The sequence below is a fragment of the Pan paniscus genome, chromosome 16 (assembly GCF_029289425.2).
Source record: "Pan paniscus chromosome 16, NHGRI_mPanPan1-v2.0_pri, whole genome shotgun sequence".
NCBI lineage: Eukaryota > Metazoa > Chordata > Mammalia > Primates > Hominidae > Pan > Pan paniscus.
Genome location: NC_073265.2, coordinates 67,185,990 through 67,206,074, shown reverse-complemented (window position 1 = coordinate 67,206,074; position 20,085 = coordinate 67,185,990). Strand labels below are relative to the sequence as shown.

General features: G+C 62.1%; 1 pseudogene; it reads right to left on the bottom strand.

The window, feature by feature from the left end:
• Positions 1-22: 22 nt before the first annotated feature.
• LOC100992854 (A disintegrin and metalloproteinase with thrombospondin motifs 7-like) lies at positions 23-18,367 on the bottom strand (annotated as a pseudogene).
• Between the last annotated feature and the right edge of the window lie 1,718 nt (positions 18,368-20,085).

Sequence of the window (20,085 nt, the reverse complement as noted above, 5' to 3'; positions counted from 1 at the left end):
GGCACTGAGGTCTGTTGGTCGGTCTGTGCATCCTGGCACGGTCAGTGGCAGGCAACCCGCTGATGGCCTCGGGAGCGGGCGCCATGGCTGGGTGGAGAGCACGAGCGGCAGCACTGGGTGTGGACAGTGGGCAGCTGGCAGCGGCCCAGTAGGTGCAGCGTCTCACAGAACCTGAAGGACAGGTGGTCCCGCTTATAGCCTGGAGTGGGGGGAGTGGGGGGAGTGGAGGGAGTGGGGGGGTGGGGGTGGGGGGTGGGGGGCGGGGGGGGCATCAGAACCAGTGGTTTGGGGTACCCAGAACCTGGCTCCCCACCCCAACCACCTTAAGGAGGCTCCAGCAGCTCCCCACCAAGCAGAGAGCCCCGGTTTCTGGAGTGGTTCCCGAACCAAGGTCACACGTCTCCAGCTGTTGCTATTTCTGTCCCACCTGCTCATGGCCAACCCCAGGATTCAAGAACGGGTGCTGCTGGGCTGAAGTTTCTGGAGGAAAGGTCTTGAGACCCCACCCTGACACCCTCACATGCCCATGAAAGAGCCTGCCCAGGGTGACACCCTGCCACCCCGTCTCCATCCTTGCTCACCCCTGGTGTTCCCCGACAGATCCTGGCACAGAACTGAGGTCCCAGGGGCCTCCTGCCAGCCTGCAGCAACCTCTGCCGTCCACTCCCACCACCTCCCCCTGCTCCAGTGCACCTATCCTGCCAGGCCTCTGTGACCACCTCCAGCCACGGGGGCTGTACTCAGCCTCGGGTTCTGAGTCACAGGGTCCCATCTCCCAGGCCAGCCTCCCACTTCTCAGGTGGGCCACAAAGCCTAGAGTGAGTGGGCCTTACAGGCCATCAGTGGAAACCAGGGACTGAGCCCAGGCCCAATGGGGAGGGAGGCCAGCTGCAGGCTGTGCTTGTCAGGGCTGAGGCTTGGCTGAGCCCTCCTGCCCCATGGTTATCAGAGCTATTTTGGGATGTGGCTTGTTTCCAGCCTCCTAGCCTTGCTCCTGCTGCTGCCGTCGCTGCTAACAAACCCCAGGCCCTGCTTACTCCAGCAAGAGGAGCAGGAGGACAGCAGCCAGTCCTGGGCCTGGGACATCCCCCAGGCCCGGCAGAGGGCACGAGGCAGCAGGCAGGCTCCTCCACCCCAGCTCCAGGCAGAGCTCCAAAGTGCACATCTGCAGGCCTGCATCCTGGTCGCCCGGGGTGACCTCAGACAAGCTGCTTCACCTCTTGGGCCTCGGTTCTCTCCTCTGTCAACCCCACCTCCACAGCAAACGGATACGGCCATGCTGTGTCACTGCAGTGAGCACACACACACGCGTTTCCCGGCTTTCCACATGTCCCACCAACTGTCCCACAGACCAGCAGAACATCTGGGAATTCCAGACCTCAAAGTCCAGGACACCTTCCCAACCACCCCTCCACTGTTCACTGATGGCAGAAAACTCACTTAGGACAGCTTCTAGTTCAGCCACCTAACCAGCCCCCATAGCCCACTCCCTGCAGCCCACTCACACCCGCTCCTGGGAGACCTTGCAAGCCCAGAGCCTCCTGGGCCATCCGTCCTTGGTTCTAGGCCCCCAGGGGCCTCAGTTCCTGTTCTCTGCCCCATCTGGTCCTCCCCCACTGGGATCATAACCACCCCACTCCCTGTGGCCAGCCCTAGCCATGAAGGTGAGAGACGTGGTGCCAGCACCCAGCTCAGGCAGCACATAGGAGTGCTCTGAGATGCTGGCTGGGTGCGTGCTGAGGGCAGGCAGGACAGGGTGGGGGCACTGCCACTGGACCTTGAGGTAATGGGGTTTGAGGCAGGAAGGCCACCCCTGCCAGAGGCAGGGCAGCGAGGCATGGCAGGGGCCACTCTGAGCCCGAATGAGGGCTGCCCAGGAGCCGGTGCAGGTAAAGAAGACTGCGTTGGACAAGCGGAGAAGGCAGACAGGGGAGATCGCAGGAGGCCCCGAATGTCAGCGTGAGTGCCCTGGCTGAGGACTCTGTCCTAGGGTCAGGGAGCAGACAGCCAATAGCACAGGGGACGCAGCTCTTCATGCCACAGTTTCTGGATTCCTTGGACTGGCAGGGTCAGCCCCAGGCCCTCTTCCTGACCTTGCAATTGGGGATGACAGTGGCTATGGGGGAGGGGAGAAAGCTGCCTTCCCTGAGCACCACCTGGATGCCCACACAGTGCTGTGCCCTTCATGCCCAGACCTCATTTATGCAAGGATGAGGCTTGGCAGCCCCTTTATTCAGCACATGAAGGCCCTGAGAGGGAAATGGGAGCCCAAGGCCACACAGCTGGTGAGGGGATCCCAGGTGACACTCCAGGGCCACCCCGTTTCCTGCCCTCAGCACTGCTGGGAGCAGCTGCAGCTGGAGGAAGTGTGTGTGTGTGTGCGTGTTGGGGGCAGGGGAGGGAGGCCCTTCATGTGGTTCTATTGCTCACTCTAGGCAGTCCTCTAGCCAGGGAATAGATAGGTCAGGGTTAAGGACAGGGTCTCACCCAGGCTGTTTTCACACAGCCTCAGGGCCATCCCTGGCTTCACTGTGGGAAGACAGACTCAGAGGAGAAAGAGCTTACCCAGGTTCACACAGCAACTCAGGGGCCAGGGCCACTCCCTCTTCTCCCCTGAGGCCAGACAGCTGCCTGCAGGATGTTGTGTGGCTGGGACACCCCTTGACTGACTCCCAGCACAGCCCAGCCTCCGGCAAGGCATCCTGTAGCATCAGGATTTTCAGTGGCCATGTGGCTCCTGAGCCCAGACTACAGATGGAACCAGCCAGTGCCGTGGGCACAATGGTTTGACGACCCCATTTCCCCATCACCCTTCCCACCCTACCTCACTTCAGCAGGGAGCCTGGGGTCAGGGGACTCACGGGGAGACTCAATGGGCTCACAATCCTCGGTGCCACACGGCCGGGAGCTCTCAGGCCAGGCCTCGTGGCCACACTGGTCACTGTCTTCCTCGGGCAGCCTTGTCTGGGTGTTGACACACTTGACTAGGCGCCGCTGGACGCCACTGCCACAGGGGCTGAGCACTGGGGGGAGCAGGGGAGGAATGAGTGTCTCCAGGGCCAGCCCTAGCAGTGGGGGCAGGGACACCTCCTCTGGGAAACCGTCCCTGCGCCCGGTGCCTGACTGGCCTGGCCTTGCTCCCAGCCGCCCCCTCAGTGCTTCCTGGAGGACCTGGTCCCATTCCTAGAGCCCACTTGGTGCCGGAACCCCACTCTCACTTGTGGGATTGGCTCCTGCAGAGGGAAGGGGCATGACAACCATGGGACAAGCCCTCGGGGCTGCAGGGCAGTGAGCCCCTCACACAGGACATGCCTGAGAAGCCTGGGCAGGGACCGCGGGATGGAGCCCTGATGCAGCAGTGGGCAGAGATGTGGGCGAGACACCACTGTGCCCGAGGGACATGGCAGAGGACCTGCCTGGTTTCACAGCCAGGGCCCAGCCCGCCAGGCTTCGTTGTTATCAGCCCTGAACATGCGCTGAGTCTGTGCCAGTGTCGTGCTGTGCCCGGCCCTGTGCTTCGTTGAGTTCCTTCATTTAATCCTCCTGACCCTCCTTCTCCTAAGCTGTTCCAGTTTTACAGATGAGAAAACAATGACCCAGCAACGCAAAGCAACCTGCCCAGTCACTCAGCAGCCAAAGACTCAAACGCTGGCCCAGCTGACTCCAGGACCCAGCTCAGGGCCCAAACCTGAGATTTCTGAACCCCTCAGTTCCAAACAGGCCCAGCAGAAGGTATCCTGCCCATCCGAGGCCCCTCTTAACGCCCCCTTCTGCCGCTGGCCTTTGCTGGGCTCCCTGATCGCCCCAAGCTCGACATTCCTGCCTCAGACTTCACACCTGCTGTCCCCTCGATTCCGTGTCCTTGGCATCACTGACTCCTCCTCTCGGGTGTCAACCCCAGGCCCCTCCTCAGAAGGCCTTCCCTGACATCATAACACATGTGCCCTTTCCTTGTCCGTTTTTCCCTGGCAGGTGTGAGCGCCAACATGGCAGGGCTATGTCCAGTCACTGCTGCATGTGCAGGGGCCACAGAGAGCCTGGCTCACAGCACACACTCCACAGCTCCTTCACCCAACCCAGGACTGACCAGGCACCACCAAGCACTTGCTCCCTGCTCCTCCCCGCAGCCCGGCTCACCTGGCCCCAGGGCCCCACCACCCACTGCGTGCAGGGGTGGGTGTTGCAGGGCCGGGTGGTGTTGGGTCTCAGCGCCTCCTCGCAGAGGCCTGGCTCCGGGCAAGTCACCAGATGCTGCTGCTCACCACCGCCACAGGCCTCGGAGCACTGGGTGGGCAGGGAAGGAGTCAGGGCACAGCCAGGGTCTGAGGGCATCCCCTCCCCCGATCTGAACCCCCAGACCTCACCTCCCTCCAGGAAGATGTGTACCAGCTGAGGCAGGGCTGGGCCCCGCAGGGCCGGTGTGCAGGCGGTTTGGCAGGCCCGGGCTGACAACGGAAGGGCTGCAGTGTCCAGAGGTCCCGTGTATCCACACACTGCACGTCCTGCACTGAGGAACCTCCACCGCAGCTGCGGGAGCACTGGGGACCAAGACACCCACGTGCAGGCCCATGGGTGTGACCCTGTGAGGCATGTGGCGGGAAAGGCATCAGGCCCACGCCCCAGCCCGGGGAAATATCTGAAGAACCCCAGCGAGAGGCCAAGGCTGGCAGGCCCCAGGCAAAAGGTGGCATGGCCAGAGACTGCCATGGGCTGGGACAGACAGAGAAAGGGAAGAACAAAGGCAAGCTAGTGAAAGACAAGTCCAGATAGGGTCAAAGATACAGAGGAAAGGAGACAGGACAAGCCAGACAAAGATGAGAAGACTCCCAAGAGATTCGGAATCCAGTGAGATCGGGCACACAGACGTGCAGCCTGGAGCCCTCCCCTTCCCTGCCGCTCTCGGAACACAGGCCGTGGGGAACCAGGGCTCCACCCCAGGCCGTGGGGAACCAGGGCTCCACACCCCATACCCTGGGAATGCCTGTCCTGGCTCCATCCTCACGCACCTTACTCCAGTTGCCTGAGTGCCAGGTGGCACAGGGCTGCAGGTGGCAGCGGCGGGCAGGCTGGGGCCGGCCAGCGGGGGTACAGTCCTCATCCCGGCCGGAGCTACAGCGCACCGGCCTCCAGACCACACCCAGGCCGCAGGTGGTAGAGCACTGCGGGGAACAGACCCGTGAAAGCCAGGCAGATCCCATCCCCACCAGGCCTCCACAGCCAGGAAACTACCCACCTAGGCTAGTGAGACCTCAGCAAGACAGGAGACCTCAGCAGGACAGGAGACCTCAGCAGGACAGGAGACCTCAGCAGGACAGGAGACCTCAGCAGGACAGGAGACCTCAGCAGGACAGGGGCCCTCTTCTGGGCCTCAGTTTCCTTATTTGCAAAATAGGCTCCTCCACCCACCTCCCAGGAAGACTGGGAGGATGAGAAGTCAAATCCCCCCAACAACCAACCATCCCTGCTCACATGGGACAAAGAGCCTGTGTTCCAGCGTCATTGGTGCAGAGGCGGGAGGAGGGGACCTGGAGGGGACCCTGTGGGCACCCCTGACCAGCTATCCTGACCATCCTAATGGCTTCCCAGAGGCACCAGGGAAGGAAGGCACCAGGGAAGGAAGGCACCAGGGAAGGAAGGCTGGGTCCTGGTGCCAGCAGCCAAATCGCTGAGTAAAGCTTCAGCCTACCCCTTTCCACCTCCAAATTAGGGATCTGAAAAGAAGCTTCTTCTGCAGTGACCATCTGGGGACCCAGGGGCACTAGCCAGCTTCTTTCTTGCAGCTCAGACCCCTGCAGGTCACTGCTAGAGGAGGGCGGAGCCAGGTGGCAGTGGGCTGAGCCCAGCCTGGAGGAGCCAGGCAGAACCTCAGGGAAGCTGCTGCCTGCTGGGCCCAGGGGCTGGGGCCGGGGCCGGGGCCGGGGCCGGGGCCGGGGCCGGGGCCGGGGCCGGGGCCGGGGCCTACGCGGGGACCCTCCCCACTGCACAGCTGTCTGAGCCAGCTCCATCCTGGGGCGTGCTGTGCTGCCAGAGTGTGCCTGCCCCTGCCTTCCCTGAGGCCCCCTGTGCTGCCCAGGAATGGGCCCCGGGGTCCCCTCATCCCCCTAATCCTGGGAACCCCTTCCCTGAGGGAGGCGAGACAGACGGCCCGTGTCCCACCCTGCTCATTTTCAGTGAAGAAACAGTCACCAAGGTCCCGCGCAAACTCCCTGCCCGCCCAGCCCACACTTGCCTCGCTCGTTTCCCGCTTACCAGCTGGCGTTCCTGACAACCAACGGGTCTGCGGGGGGCCCCGCTTCAGCCAGGCTGGGAGGCAGTGGCTGGGTCTCAGGGGCTCTGTGGCTGTTGGCAGGGCTGTCCCAAGCTGGTGTGGACAGCAGCCTAGAGCTCAGGGGCACCTCAGGGCTGAGGGGCTGAGGGGCTCAGGGGGGGCTGAGGGGCTGAGGGGCTCAGGGGCGGCTGAGGGGCTCAGGGGCACCTCAGGGCTGAGGGATTCAGGCTGGCCCTTGGGTCCTGGGTTCAGGGCAGGCTCAGGCATGTGCCCGAGGCCAGTCAGGGTTGTGGGGAGGAAGGTCCCCCACACTGCCACAGTCTGCAGGTCCCATGAGCCTGGTCCTGGGGTTGGGAAGGTGGGAGTCCCTGGCTCCAGGAGCTGTCCCTGCCCTTCATCTCTGGCAGAGGGGCTATAGGAGGGGGAGGAGGGGGAGGAGGGGGAGGAGGGGGAGGAGGGGGAGGGGGAGGAGCCACCCCAACAGTGGGCCACAGTTCACGGGCCCCAGGCCACCCTCCAGAGCTGGCTCCCGGGCCACTGTCCCTCCTGTCCACAGCTCCGCCGCGTCGGGACTAGGAGAGGAGTGGGTGCTGCCGGTGGGACAAAGGGGGCAGTGTGGGGCTGGGTCTCGGGGGAAGGTGGGGTGCTCCACGGCCCTCGGGTTCATCATCCTTGAAAACCTCATTGGTCCTGCCCCGCCATGGAGGGGGCAGCTGGCTCTGGCTGTCCTTGCCAACTGGGAAATCATTTTGGCTATCGGGGGCAGCAAGTGTCTGCAGGCCATCAGTGGAAACCCTGGGCCAGGGCAGGCTGGAGAGCCCAAGATCTGGGGCCCCTATGGGGGCATTTTCCTCAGGCAGGAAATTGATCAAAGGGTTCCCAAGGGTCTGCTCTGAGGGTGGGGATGGGAAGCAGCCAGCCTGGCTGGGCCAAGGGCTAGGGGGCCAAGGGCTAGGGGGCCAAGGGCTAGGGGGCCAATGTCCCGGTGCCCCCTCCTCCTTGGCTGCAGGAGGCTCTGTGGCAGGCACGGGGCTACCCGTGGAGGGCGCAGCAGGATGGCTGTGTGGTGGGGGTGTCTGGTCCCCCGTCCCCACCAGGTCTAGATCGGGCTCCTCAGAGGGCCCATAGGACAGATCCTCGTGGAAGTTGATGAAATTGTAGTCGTAGTAGAAGTCGTCCACAAACACGGGCCCCGGCAGGTCCAGCTCTGGAGCCTTGTCCTCAATGGCGTTGCCCATGGTGCCTGGCTTGGGTGATGAGACAGGTGAAGGGCGTGGGGCCAGGTGGCGCAGGATGAAGTCAGCCTCATTGAAGAGCTCGTGGCTGGAGGAGCCGCTGCCTGAGCCTTCAGGGCCCAGTGTGCCCAGGGGCCACTGACAGAGTGACAGAGAGCAGGTGACTTTGCTAGCTAGCTGCTAGGCCTCGTCACAGGGGACACCAGTGTCATTGGTGCAGAGAACATTTCAGCACTGAGTGCCCTCCCCACATGTCACTAAGCACTGCAGGGGAAGCCAGGGTGAGGGGACTTAAGAGTGGCAGAGACCCCAGCCAGCCCTCTCCGGCCCTGCCCAGCTCAAGGCCATGACTATGACCATGCTTGCCAGGGGCTTCCTGATCCCTGAGGCTTTAGTCAGGGGCTGGACCCTGGAATGCCCAGACTCCCTCCCACCCACGAGGGCTCCAGGAAGGCTGTCTGCCACCCGGTAGCCGAAGACCAAGGGTGGAGCTGGAGGTGGGCCCTCTCCCATCCCACGCTCAACTGAAACCAGTTCCCCACAGCCCAGGTAGCCAGACAGGGCACATGGCAGTTGCAAGGGGTTTCAGTAGGGGACCGAGGAAAGTGTTCACAGGCGGGTGGCTCCAAGGCACTCTGCTCATCCAGCCCCATGCTGCGGATGCAGAGCACGGCCCGGCAGGAGAGGCCCCCAGGCCCCGCAGGAGCTGGAGCACAGCTGCCACTCACCTGCCCACCACCTGGCGGGGGCACATGGGTGGCATCAGCATAGCATCAGATGGGTGGCATCAGCAGGCTCACCAGCAGGGAAGGCCAGGCTGGGCTTCCAGGCCTTCAGGGTTTAGGTAGAGCTGGGACTGAGGCCAGTGGTTGATTCTCCAGAGCTCCAAGCCCAGGTAAGTTTCTTGACCTCAAAGCCTGGTAACATGGCACAGCCCCTCCGCTCATGCCACCCTCCCCTCAGGGAAACTGAACATGACCTGAGGCTTATTTCCACATCCAGGGATCCAAAGAGAAGGACTACAGGTGTCCAGGCTGGCCTAGGCTGGGGTGAGGGGTGACCTGGGGTGAGGGGTGACCTGGGGTTAGGGCTTCAGCCTTGGGAAGAGAATGAAAGCCCAGCTCCCTCTGCTCCTCCCCGGGGCCTCCAGAGACCCAGATGTAGGGGCCTGTGGCAGACCCAGGATGCCTGGGGGTGGGGAGTTGGCAGGGGGCGGGGAGTTGGCAGGGGGCGGGGAGTTGGCGGGGGGCGGGGAGTTGGCGGGGGGCGGGGAGTTGGCGGGGGGCGGGGAGTTGGCGGGGGGCGGGGAGTTGGCGGGGGGCGGGGAGTTGGCGGGGGGCGGGGAGTTGGCGGGGGGCGGGGAGTGGGCGGGGAGTTGGCGGGGGGCGGGGAGTGGGCGGGGGGCGGGGAGTGGGCGGGGGGCGGGGAGTGGGCGGGGGGCGGGGAGGGGGCGGGGGCGGGGGCGGGGGGCGGGGGGCGGGGAGTGGGCGGGGAGTTGGCGGGGGGCGGGGGCGGGGAGTTGGCGGGGGGCGGGGGCGGGGGCGGGGGCGGGGAGTTGGCGGGGGGCGGGGGCGGGCTCACCTGGCAGGGCAGGGCTGCTCGCTGCACTTCCTCTGGCTGTCATCAGGCCGGCCCAGGGGATGACAGTGCTCCTCGTCCACAGGTCCTGCCTGCCGCTCTGAGCAGTACACACTGCGTCTGCACACCTAGGGGCCATGGGGCTCAGCCTGGGACTGGCACCCAGGTGCCCACCGCCCAAGACCCAAAGACACTCTCTCTGCCAGAACCCTCCCAGAACAGCGCCTTACTGCCTGTGTCAGGATGAAGACAGACCTCCACCGTCACCTCCTCGCTGTCCTCCTGGTTCTCACACACCCCCTTTCTCCTATGTAGCCTCCCCTCTGGCTGCCCCTGGAGGGGTGGCAGAGTGTGGAGGTTTAGTGGGTTGGGTGCCCAGACCCTCTGCTTCCTAGCTGAAACCATGGGCAGCTCATTTGGCCTCTCTGAACCTCAGTGTCCTCCTCTGTGAAGTGGGAGCAACAATCCTGCCTCCCTGGAGGGAGGACTGCGTGTGTTCTTGCATGTGTAGGCTCGGCCCGTGCCCGGCGCATCTTAAGAGCTCGATCCATGCCAGCTGCTGCTAGCATGCAAACCCAGCCGTGGCATCAAGGCCGTCCCACCATCCACACCCTTCCCAATGGCTCAGAGAACGTCTGGACAAGAAATGGGGCATGAAGGGACAGCCCCTGCTCCCCACCCCCACACCAGCCTTGGCACTGCTCCTGTCCTTCACACCCTCTGCCACCGCCCACCCTGGGGACTTTGCACAGCCACGCTCCTCACCTTGGACACTCACTTCCATACTGCCTGTTGAAGCCCAGCTGCAGGACCCCCTCTGCTGGTGGCTCTGCCTTCTCTGCTCCACCCCCTGCCCCGTGGTCCCGAGAGTAAGCTGTCCCTCCTCTGAGCTGCCAGTCCCACACTCATTCCCCTCTTTCCTCACCAACAGATTCCGATTTTGCTCAAGGCAGCAATGGGACCTGCTGAAAACACACCCCACTGACGCTCCCTTGCACCTAGGGGGGTCTGGGACAGTCCTGGCTTAGGAGAAAAAGGCACAGGTCCCTCGCTGGGAGTCAGCCCTTTCCCCTCTCCTTCTTCCTGCCCAGAACACTGCAAGAGCCCTGGAAGGGAGGACACCATCTGTGGCAAGCAGGAGTGGAGGGGAGGCTGCTGTGCCAAGGACGGTGTGGCTGAGGGCCAGTCAGTTCCAGGTCCCACCAGCTTAGACTGTGCACCTGGGACTTCCTGCCTGAGACAAAGAACCCCTGTCTGTTCCAGCCACCACAGGGCACTTGCCTCTGCAGATGCTCCCAAGTGGTCCACCTGCGAAGCAGCCAATTTGCTGAAAGACAATTGCCCAAATGTCTAGTGCTGCAAATGTATTTGTTGGTTTTCAAGTTTGTCCATTTAAAGACACCCGTGTTAGGCCAGGCACAGTGGCTCACGCCTGTAATCCCAGCACTATGGGAAGCCAAGGCTGGCGAATCACCTGACATCAGGAGTTCGAGACCAGCCCGGCCAACATGGTGAAACCCTGTCTCCACTAATAATAAAAAATTAGCCAGGCATGGTGGCGTGTGCCTGTAAATCCCAGCTACTCGGGAGGCTGAGGCAGGAGAACTGCTGGAACCTGAGAGTCGGAGGCTGCAGTGAGCTGAGATCACGCCATTGCACTGCAGCCTGGGCAACAGAGCAAGACTCCATCTCAAATAAAATCAAATAAATAAATAAAGACAGCTGTATTAGATAAAATGGGTTTCCTAGCTTTGGAAGGTATCTGCCCAGTTCTCCAGTTTCACTTTGTCATCGTAATAGCATTTGAAGGAATGCTCAAATGTCGGTATCTCAGATTCCTGATTCTGAGACCCTGAGGACACTGAGTGTCAACCATGGGAAGACTGAGGGGAAAAGGGGAAGACTAAGAGACAAAGGGGAAGACTAAGAGACAAAGGGGGAGACTGAGATGTGGGGAGACCAAGGAACGGCAGGGGAGACTGAGTTGGGGGAGGAAGACCAAGGAGCGTGGGGGGTACTGGGGGGCGGGGGGGGAGACTGAGAGGCATGGGGGGAGATGGAGGGGCAGAGCAGAGACTGAGGAACAGTGGAGAGGAGACAAAGAGACAGAGAGGGGGAGACTGAGGAGCATGGGGGGAGACAGGGAAATACGGGAAGGAAGAGTCGGAGTTAGTGAAATTGCCCTACTTTTTATAAACAGTTCAGGGAAATAAGTCAGTGTGGTGAGGGGCCTGGGCTGGTCTCCAGGACGCAGCAGAAATGCAGGCACAAGACCTGCCAGAACTGAGCAAGGACAAAATTGAGGGGGAGCTGTGTCCCCTAGAAGGAGAACACCAAGAGCTGGAGCACACTGAGCACGCACCGCGAGCCAGCACCCACCTGCCTCATCCATCTACCCTCCCAGCGGGCCTGGGACACAGGGCAATCGCTAGCCTCATCTCACAGATGGGGAACTGAGGCTCAGAGAGGCAAACTTCCAAACCCATGGTAGCCCAGCAGTGAGCTGGGAGCTGAAGCCAGTGTCCCTGTCTAGAGACAAAGCCCGTGCTGGTGGGGCTGTGCCTGCCCCACTTCTCACCTCTGCTGCAGGTGACTATGCACTTGGTCCAGGGCCCACAGTGCCAGGAGAACTCGGGCAGCGGGACCTCGCCGTGGCCACCTGCCTCCCTGTGGATGGTGTGCTCGTAGTGTACCCCGGGGTTGCTTTCCTAGAACAGCAGCTGGGTGGGCAGGCGGGGGCCCACGAGCATGAGGTGTCTTCTCCATCCACCCAGTCCTAAAGGAGCCGATGCCAGCCACTTCTGTGAACTGCAGCTACAAGATTGGGCCATTTTAAAGATGGGGAAACTGAGGTAGAGGCCGCAGCAGGAGGGCCTGGCTCAGAGCCAGGCTCTGTGACTGAACCAGGGCTCACTCCTCCAGGACAAGACCTGCCATTTAGGGTGCTGGGCCTGGGGACTCCACCTCTGCTCCCCCCGCCTGGGCCACGGGAGGCAGGCACCTGGATCCAGACAGGCTCCTTGGTGGGACCCGGGGACGTGAGGTTCTCCCAGTTGCCCCTGCGTGCGTATGTGAAGGTAGTCCCTGCCACCTGGTAGTCCCCGTTCCACTGGATGGTCCAGCCACCATTGAGGAAGTACTTCTCCGGGTCCTCGCTCCGCAGTGCCAGGAAGTTGGCAGCTTCGGCAACCTCCTGGATGTGGATCTCGCGTGCGCCGGCTGGGATCAGCCCCACGTCCACATACCCTGTCAGCCAAGGGTTGTGCATAGGTTGTGCCCAGGGTGAGAAGGTTGCTTATCCCCACCCGCTCCCCTCATATCTCTCCCCACTTGCCTCCGCCTGCTGATGCCAAAGATTTCGCCATTAGCTTTAAAGTCTGAGCTCCCTAAATTGCTCGGATCTGTCATGGGTCACCAAAACCTCGCAGAGGTGCCACAAAATCCTGACCCCGTGGCCATGTCCCATCACCCCTCTCCTGGGGACCTAAACTGGTCTCATCACAAGGCTGGATCCATCCCCTACTCTAAGGGCCGGCTGGCATCTTCTTTCTAAAAAGGCCAAAGTGCCCAGGCCTTTCTCCTGGGACACCCTCCTCATCCCCATGCGGCCTGCTTTTATTCATTCACTTCCATCACACCCATCACATGCCAGGCACTACTCTCAGCACTTCACATGTGTAAGCTCATGGGTAATGGCCCTATAGCATAGGTACTATTGTTATCCCCATTTTAGAGATGAGCAAAGTGAGGCAGATGGGGATAGTAACGTACATGAGTGTCCTGCTGCGATATGAGCAGCCTCCACGGCCAGTGCTTTATCCACCACACTGCACTGCATCTCTGGGATGAAATCTAAGCTTCTCAGCCTGGCACTCAAGGCCCCATAGCTGGCCCTGCCTTCCCTTCTTGCCTCCAGGCTCTGGCACAAGCTCTTTCCTCCATTTGGAATGCCCTTTCCATCTCTTCTGAGTTTTATGATTCAGCTCGACTTCCGTCTCCTACAGGAAACCTTCCCTGACTTCCCCAGGCCAGGACCTTCTTCCTCAGTGCTCCCACAGCCCTCTGGGCCTCCCTCCACTGTACTGGTCACACCAGAAGGTTCTGTCCCCCTGCAGGACTAAGTGCTTCACCTGCATGTCCCCATCACCTAGCACACAGTGAGTACTTGATCAACGTGTGCAAAATAGACCAGAGGTGAGGGCACAGAGCTGGGGTCTCAGAAGCTTCAGGAGGAGACTACCATTATTGGAAAGGCCCAGGGGCCACACACAAGCTGAGTCTCTGGGACAGGAGGACTCCCCATGGGGGCAGGTCTCTGCATGTGGGCCAGGGGTCCCCTGACTCCTGCAAGAATCCACCCCAGCAAGGCTTCCCTGCTTAGCTGTCTCTAGGCTGGGTGGGGACCACGAGGCCAAGGACATGGGCCCAGGGGAGATAGGGAAGGGGCCACCAGATGAAGAGCACACCCCTCCCCACAGTGGTCCCACCCCATACCCAGGCCCTCGGCCTCCTCGAAGGTCCCGCTCACGCTATGGCAGGTGGAGCCGTTGCCGTGGCACACGCCACAGCGGTCCTCCATAGCACCGGAGTCAATCTTGAAGTCACAGCCCACATTCTGCAACACACGAGGAGGGGAGGCCCCTGGTGCTGGCAGCCAGCCCTCTGTGGCCCCAGCCCCGGGGGCCAGCCAGGGTCAGGAGGAGAAAGCTGGGAGTGGGGGTCGGGAGGCCTCTCTCTGGCCCTGCCCCATCCCAGCTGTGCCTCTGACCCAGGTGAACTTCTCTACTTCCCTAAGCCTCAGTTTCCTCAGATGTGAGACGGGGAGACCCACCCCTCCCTTAAAGGCATGTCATGAGCATCACATGAGACAAGAGAAGGGACGAGTTCTGTAAAGGCTGCGGGCAGGCAGGGGATCTGACACGCCACGGGCTCCTGAGCAGCGCATGCAGGGAATTTCAACGTCAAAGGCACTGGGTCCTCCTCGGAGCCCAGGCCTTGATACTCCAGAGGCTTAGAGGGCAAGAAGCAGGGACAAGTAGGTGGCTGGGGACATGGGCAAAGAGGAGAGGCCGTTGTTGTTATTAAAAATAATAGAAATTGTTACCAAACACTGAGGGCTACTCTTCGTGGCTCAGAGCCCTTTGTGTCATCTGTGCCACCTCATTTAATCCCTTCTATCAGGGAGCAAACCACTGCCTGGGGTCAGCCAGGCAGCAAGAGGTCAAGCCACTGCCTGGGCTCTGGTTTCCTGGCTGGGGCGGTACTGGTGGAGGCATCCAAGGAGACGCAGGGGGGCGAGGCCTGACTGGGAGGGTCCCCAGTGCCAGGAGTGACACACATCCATGGCAGGCTGGAGGCTCCGGCTGGGCTGGTAGCTATCTGCAAGGCTGCAGACTGGGGAGCTAAGGGTGAGCAGCAGCCCCAGGGGACAGTGGGAGCGGCCCAGGCTTGGGTTGGAGGCTGGCCCTCCTGCTCGCATCACAGGGTAACCTTGGACCCACACCCCCACCAGCCCTCTGAGCCTCAGTGTCTCCATGGGAGGCAGCACTCACCGTCATTGACCACAGGCACCCATGTGTGCAGCTGGCCCTTGCAGAGCATAGCGTCTAAGTGGCTGCACTGGACGTGGCGGAAGGAGGGGCAGCCAGCAGGGCAGGCCTGAAGGTTGCAGAGGCGGAAGCGCTTCCGCTCACCCACACAGTATCTGCCTTTGTATTTGGGCCTATGGGGAGAACCGGGGTGGGCCCCAGTGAGGGCCCAGTGAGTGCTACTGCATGGCCACAGCCCAGAGCAAGCAGCTTCCTCCTGCACCCACACCCCAAGATCCCTGCCACCCAGCTTTGTGCACGCTGCTCCCCTCCCTTGGGCTGCCCACCCTCTGGCCCAGACACACCCTCCCTGTTTGTAAGGACCTGCGGGGAGGTGGCAGCAGGAAGCCTGAGCTCTGCCCCCAACCTACAGTGTGACTGTGGGCAAGTCTTCGGCCACCCTCTGGGCCTCAGTTTCCTCATGTATAAAGTGGGGTTGGGGCTGCTTCTGCAGAGGGCTGTTGAGAAGCTGGGACAAGCTGCAGGCATGACTAGCACTGGCTGGAGGGACTGCTCTGAGTCTCCAGCCCATGATACCAGCATCCTAACGAGCCCTTGAGTCCTCAGCCTTCCTCCTGGTGGCAGTACCCCCAGCCCGGGTCTAAAGGAAGTGCCTAGGGCCCCAGCCAGCTGAAAGGTCTGACCTAGCACAGCTCCTGAAATCCTCCGCATCTAGGCCAGGGTAGCTGGCCCCCACCCAGCTCAGACCTGGAGGCCAGGAGGCAGGGAGGGGCACAGGCCAGTCTTGGGTAAGCGCAGGGCCCTGGGTGGGGCTGGCTGTGAACCCCATGCCTGCCCCGGGTGGCCTCCTGAAGTGAAGATCAGCCGGGTAGTGCCTCGGTCTACAGTACCACTGGCCTCTGCTTCTCACCAGATCTTCACACCCCCTGCACCCCCCCGTTTAGATGGGGAAACAGAGGCCCAGAGAAGTGAAGTCACTCACCTCAGGCCACCCCTTCAGTGCTGTCCCATCCTCCCAGCTGCCCCCAGTCTCATCTCAGACTCTCGCTGTGTCCCTGAGGCCAAGAAGCCCCTCCCGCTGAGTGCCCACTACAGATGAGCTGCAGGGCTGAGGACCTGGCCTGCGTAAACCGCATTTGCCCCTGACTACAACTTTACTGGATGGGCACTGCTATTATACAGATGGGGAAATGGAGGCCCAGAGAAGGGGTGAAGAGGGGATTCGAACCCTGAGCCATCTAAGGTCCAGGGCCCATGCTCTTCCCCACTGCCCTCTCCTGCCTCCTTCCAGCCAGCAACTGCTTTGCCATGTGGCCTCTGATGAGTCTCTCCAGTCTCTGGGCCTCAGTGTCCCCTCTCTGCAAAGGGGTCAGCAGTCTCTGCAAAGGGGTCAGCAGTGGGGACCCTGTCAGCCCCCAGAACACTCCTTGAAAGTGACTCAAGGTGGCCTGGACACTCGGACTGACCATTATCAGGACACTTCTAAGAGCCAGGGGCTGGGACACAGCCAAGCTCCTGCAATCGGCTGACTGTTTGGGTCCCTCTGTCCCATTGTCCAGGGCACCCTGGGCCCCACACTCACGTAGGCCGCATGCACTGCCGCTTGGCGCTCTATACGCCAATGCCACAGCTCCGTGAGCAGATGGACCAGGCGCTCCAGCTGGACCAGCCACCATCCACGGCCTCGGGCCAGAAGCCCACGGGTACGCACTCCCCATTGAGACACCACTACCGAGACAGACGGAGGTAGAGCCACCCCACCCCCAAGCCTATCAGTCATCCTCACCCTAGTGAGAACAAGGTGGGTGGGAAGGCTGCCAAAGGCACAGAGGGGAAGGATGGAAGGTGAGAGAGGCCCCCTCACAATCATCACGATCATCTGTGACCCAGGCCACATGGAGGCGCTGAGCGGGGAGTAAAACAGCCCACGTGCTGACTCAGCTGAAGACACCCTGGGGAATCATGGAATCAAACCCTGGCCCCAATGCCTCCACTTTGCAGACGGGGGCTTGGGCTGCAGAGAGCTTGGGGCTCTGCTACAAGCACAGGCAAGACTGTGAGCCGAGGCTGACCCCAGGGCCCGGCCACAGCAGGAGGTCTAGCCTCTCACACACCCACCGCCGGGACTGGGGGCACCCCCGACCGGGTGCCGTCCATGGCTGCATCCAGCTTGGAGTGACAGGTGGTCCCCACAGAGCACCAGAGTGTGTGGCAGACATTCCGTGAGAAGGAGGGCATGGGCCATACCCTCACACCCTACCCAGTGCTGCCACCCACCCTGCCCCCCTCCCTGTCCCCAAGGGTCCCCTGGGCACCCCTCCACATGGCAGGGGCCCACAGACCCCCAGAGCTTCCTTCTTGTGTGCCTGCTCCCACCTTCCTCCCCAGACCATGTGGTGGTGTGGGGCGCCCGGGGCTGCGCTGCTCAGAGCGGTCCCCAGCTGTCCACACCTCTCCCGGCCCAGCCCCTCCTCTGGAAACACTCCTGTTAGAAGATCACTTCAGGCGATCTTCGCCAGGATAAACAGACCCTCTCCACAGGGGTTCCTTTTCCCTCTTATGAGCCAGCTCCAGAGAGGGGAAGGGACTTGCCCGAAGGGTCACAGTCAGTCCATGGTTGACCCAGAATTCAGAGCTGGGTCTGTGGCCACCTATCCCTGGCCTCTCCCACAGGCCACTTGATGTCTCACAGTGTCACTCGGGGGCGCAGGCCAGGAGAGGTTGCGCCCAGGCTGGCATCCACCGGCTGGTGAGAGCTGTCCCCTTAGCCCTCCTGCCGGGTCCCCACACCCCCACACCCACACCGGCCCCACTCACATCCATGTCCTCGCAGAAGGCAGAGTAGGCCCCGTACTGGAGGTGGCACTGGTGGCTCACAGCATAGGGGATGCCAGGCGGCACCGAGGGGAAGTCGATGATGTCCTTGGCAGGAGGGTCGTCCAGGCACAGGCCCCACCCATGGCTAGAGATGGGATGGGAGGATGGAGGGGGGCGCAGCCTGTGAGACCCATCAGAGAAGCCTTGGTGGGGCCGGGAGAGGAGGAGAGGCGGGAGGGGGCACAGAGCCCTGCAACTGTAGGAAACTCCAGCCTCCCTGCTCGGCTCAGCCGATCCTCCACCCGCAGCCAGCAGCACAGGCCCTCCCGGCCTCTGTCATCTCACCTCCTGGGCACTCCAGCTGGCTAAACAACCCCAACCCCAACCCCAGGCCTCTGCACACGCTGCCAGGGCCCTTCCCTCGGAAGGCCTCCTGGACCGCCAAGCCGTCATGTGGCCCTGCTCTCCGACCCTGCAACCTCCGTGTCTGAGCCCAGATCCTGGAAACCAGGCCCGACAAGGATCCAGAGAACATCACATCACAGTTGACACAACAGAGCCTCCGACGGCCCCACCCAGGCAGAGACCTCGGGTCATCTGTGGAAAGGCGAGGTCTGGAAAGCAGCCCCTCCCCTGGGAGAGAGCCCAGGGCAGCCATGCCTGTCCCATTTCCCCTACTCCCCAACAGGGCTGGCCTCCGGCCTCTGTCATACCCTATCTACTCCTGCCTTCTTCCAGCCGGCATTCCCTGGCAGCAGTGGCGGGGAAACTGGCAGACATGAGTAGGTGCCATCTGTATCCACCACATACTCCTGCTGCTGCGGTGTGGCGAAGACAAGGCCGCCCAGCCCCAACACCACGAGGCAGTGAGCATGGAGGCGGGGGCCCTGGGGAGGGCGGCCCAGGCCCAGCTGGCACATGCTTCTGCCCCTGCCTCACTCTGTACAGCCCTCGGGCATGCTGTTGCTTCTGGGACCAGTGACCAGCCTGCTGCCCCTGCTGGACCTTAGGTGGGTACCACTACAGCTTAGCAGCAGGAGTGCCCTGGCATGCTGACCACCCCACCCACGGCTCATTGCTGTCCTGGAGGAACTGGAGGAAGGTTTGGGGCCTTCTGGGGGCAGCAGTGGCTGGGGAGAATTGAGCCACGCAGACATGCAGGGCTGGGGATGACCCAGGCAGCCATGACTTGGGCAGAAGCAATAGAGGGAGGCAGGACCCGTGGGACGTGGGGCCTCTAGCCAGGCAGGGGAGATGGGGAGGCACCAACCCTCCAGTTCTCCAGTCTGGGTGGCCTTAGGGCAGGTGGCGCCAGGCCAGAGGGCCAGGATGAGCATACAGTCCTGATTGGGACGGGGGTGGGGGGGTCGCACAGGGAAGAAGGGCAAAGGTGATGGATTCTGGAGTCCAGCAGGGAGAGAAAGAGACACTCTGAGATGTGGAGAGGCTGGGAGAACATAAAAGGGTCAGGAAACAGGGCCAAGACTACTGAAGGCAGGTGTGGAGAGAGGCTGGGAGGGTGGATCAGACCATGGAATCCCGAAGCCCAGATTTCAGAGGAGGGGGCCTGGCAGCTTGGAGACCCAGGGTGGAGTGGGTGTCTGCGTGGTCTCCTAAGTCCCCCGACCAGCGACAGGCCCCTGGCCCTGCCCAGAGCTGCGGAGAAGAAAGCCAAGGTGACCAGACTTCTACTGAGAACCCTGCAATCCTCCTGGAATCACTCAGACTGCCCATGCTGGCTGGAAACAGATCCTCTAACATGGGCGTTGGCAGATGAGCAGCTGCTGGATGCAGTCCTAGTGCCCAAGATGACCACGTGCCAGGCTGGTCCCGGGTGCATACCCTCTCATTTGCTCCTCACAACATCCTGGGCAGACTCTACCATCATCTCCCCTCACGCACTCAGGGCCCATAGGTCACTGGCCCCGGGTCGCACAAGAGAGATGTGATGGCCAGGATCTGAAGCCAGGCCCAGGCTGCCTGCACCAGGCTGTGTCTACTCACTGGGCTGCCTGCAGTGCCAGGCTCCTCCCATTCAACCGCGAGCCTGGCCTCAAATACTTCACCCCAGATACAAGTTCAAAACCATGGCAGTGAGGCCTGGCGGGGAGAAAGGAGTGTCCCAAGTGCTCCTGGGGCTTGGGGCTCCTTGAGCCTTCCTGGGCCTGCACCCGGGGCAGAGTGTCAGCGGCGGGTGGTGGGGTCAGCTGGCCCTGGGCTCCCTCCTTCCCGCTAGCATTCCGTGGCTCGAGGAGGTAGACTGGGGGCTCACCCATCCCAGCCAGGGGGTCCTCTGACCCAGAGGCTGAGGGGTCCAATGCACCTCATCCCGGCACCAACAGTCCCTGGGCTGCAGCTCAGCCCTTCTGCCTCCTGGCTGCCCCAGTGCTGACTCGCTGCACATGTGGCTCCTGCGGGCCTGCTGTTGGGCAGCTGAAGCCACAACAACCTCTCAGCCCACCCTGGGTGTGTGGGAGAAGTCGGGAGCATGAGGCGACCCTCACAGAATCCACTGTGAGAATCAGGCCGAGGTGCTGTCTTGGGAGTCAGAAACCCAAGTTCTACTCTTTGCCTGGCTGTAGATGCTGTGTGGGCTTGGGCCTTCACGTCCTCATCTACAAGAGGCTGATCCCAAGCT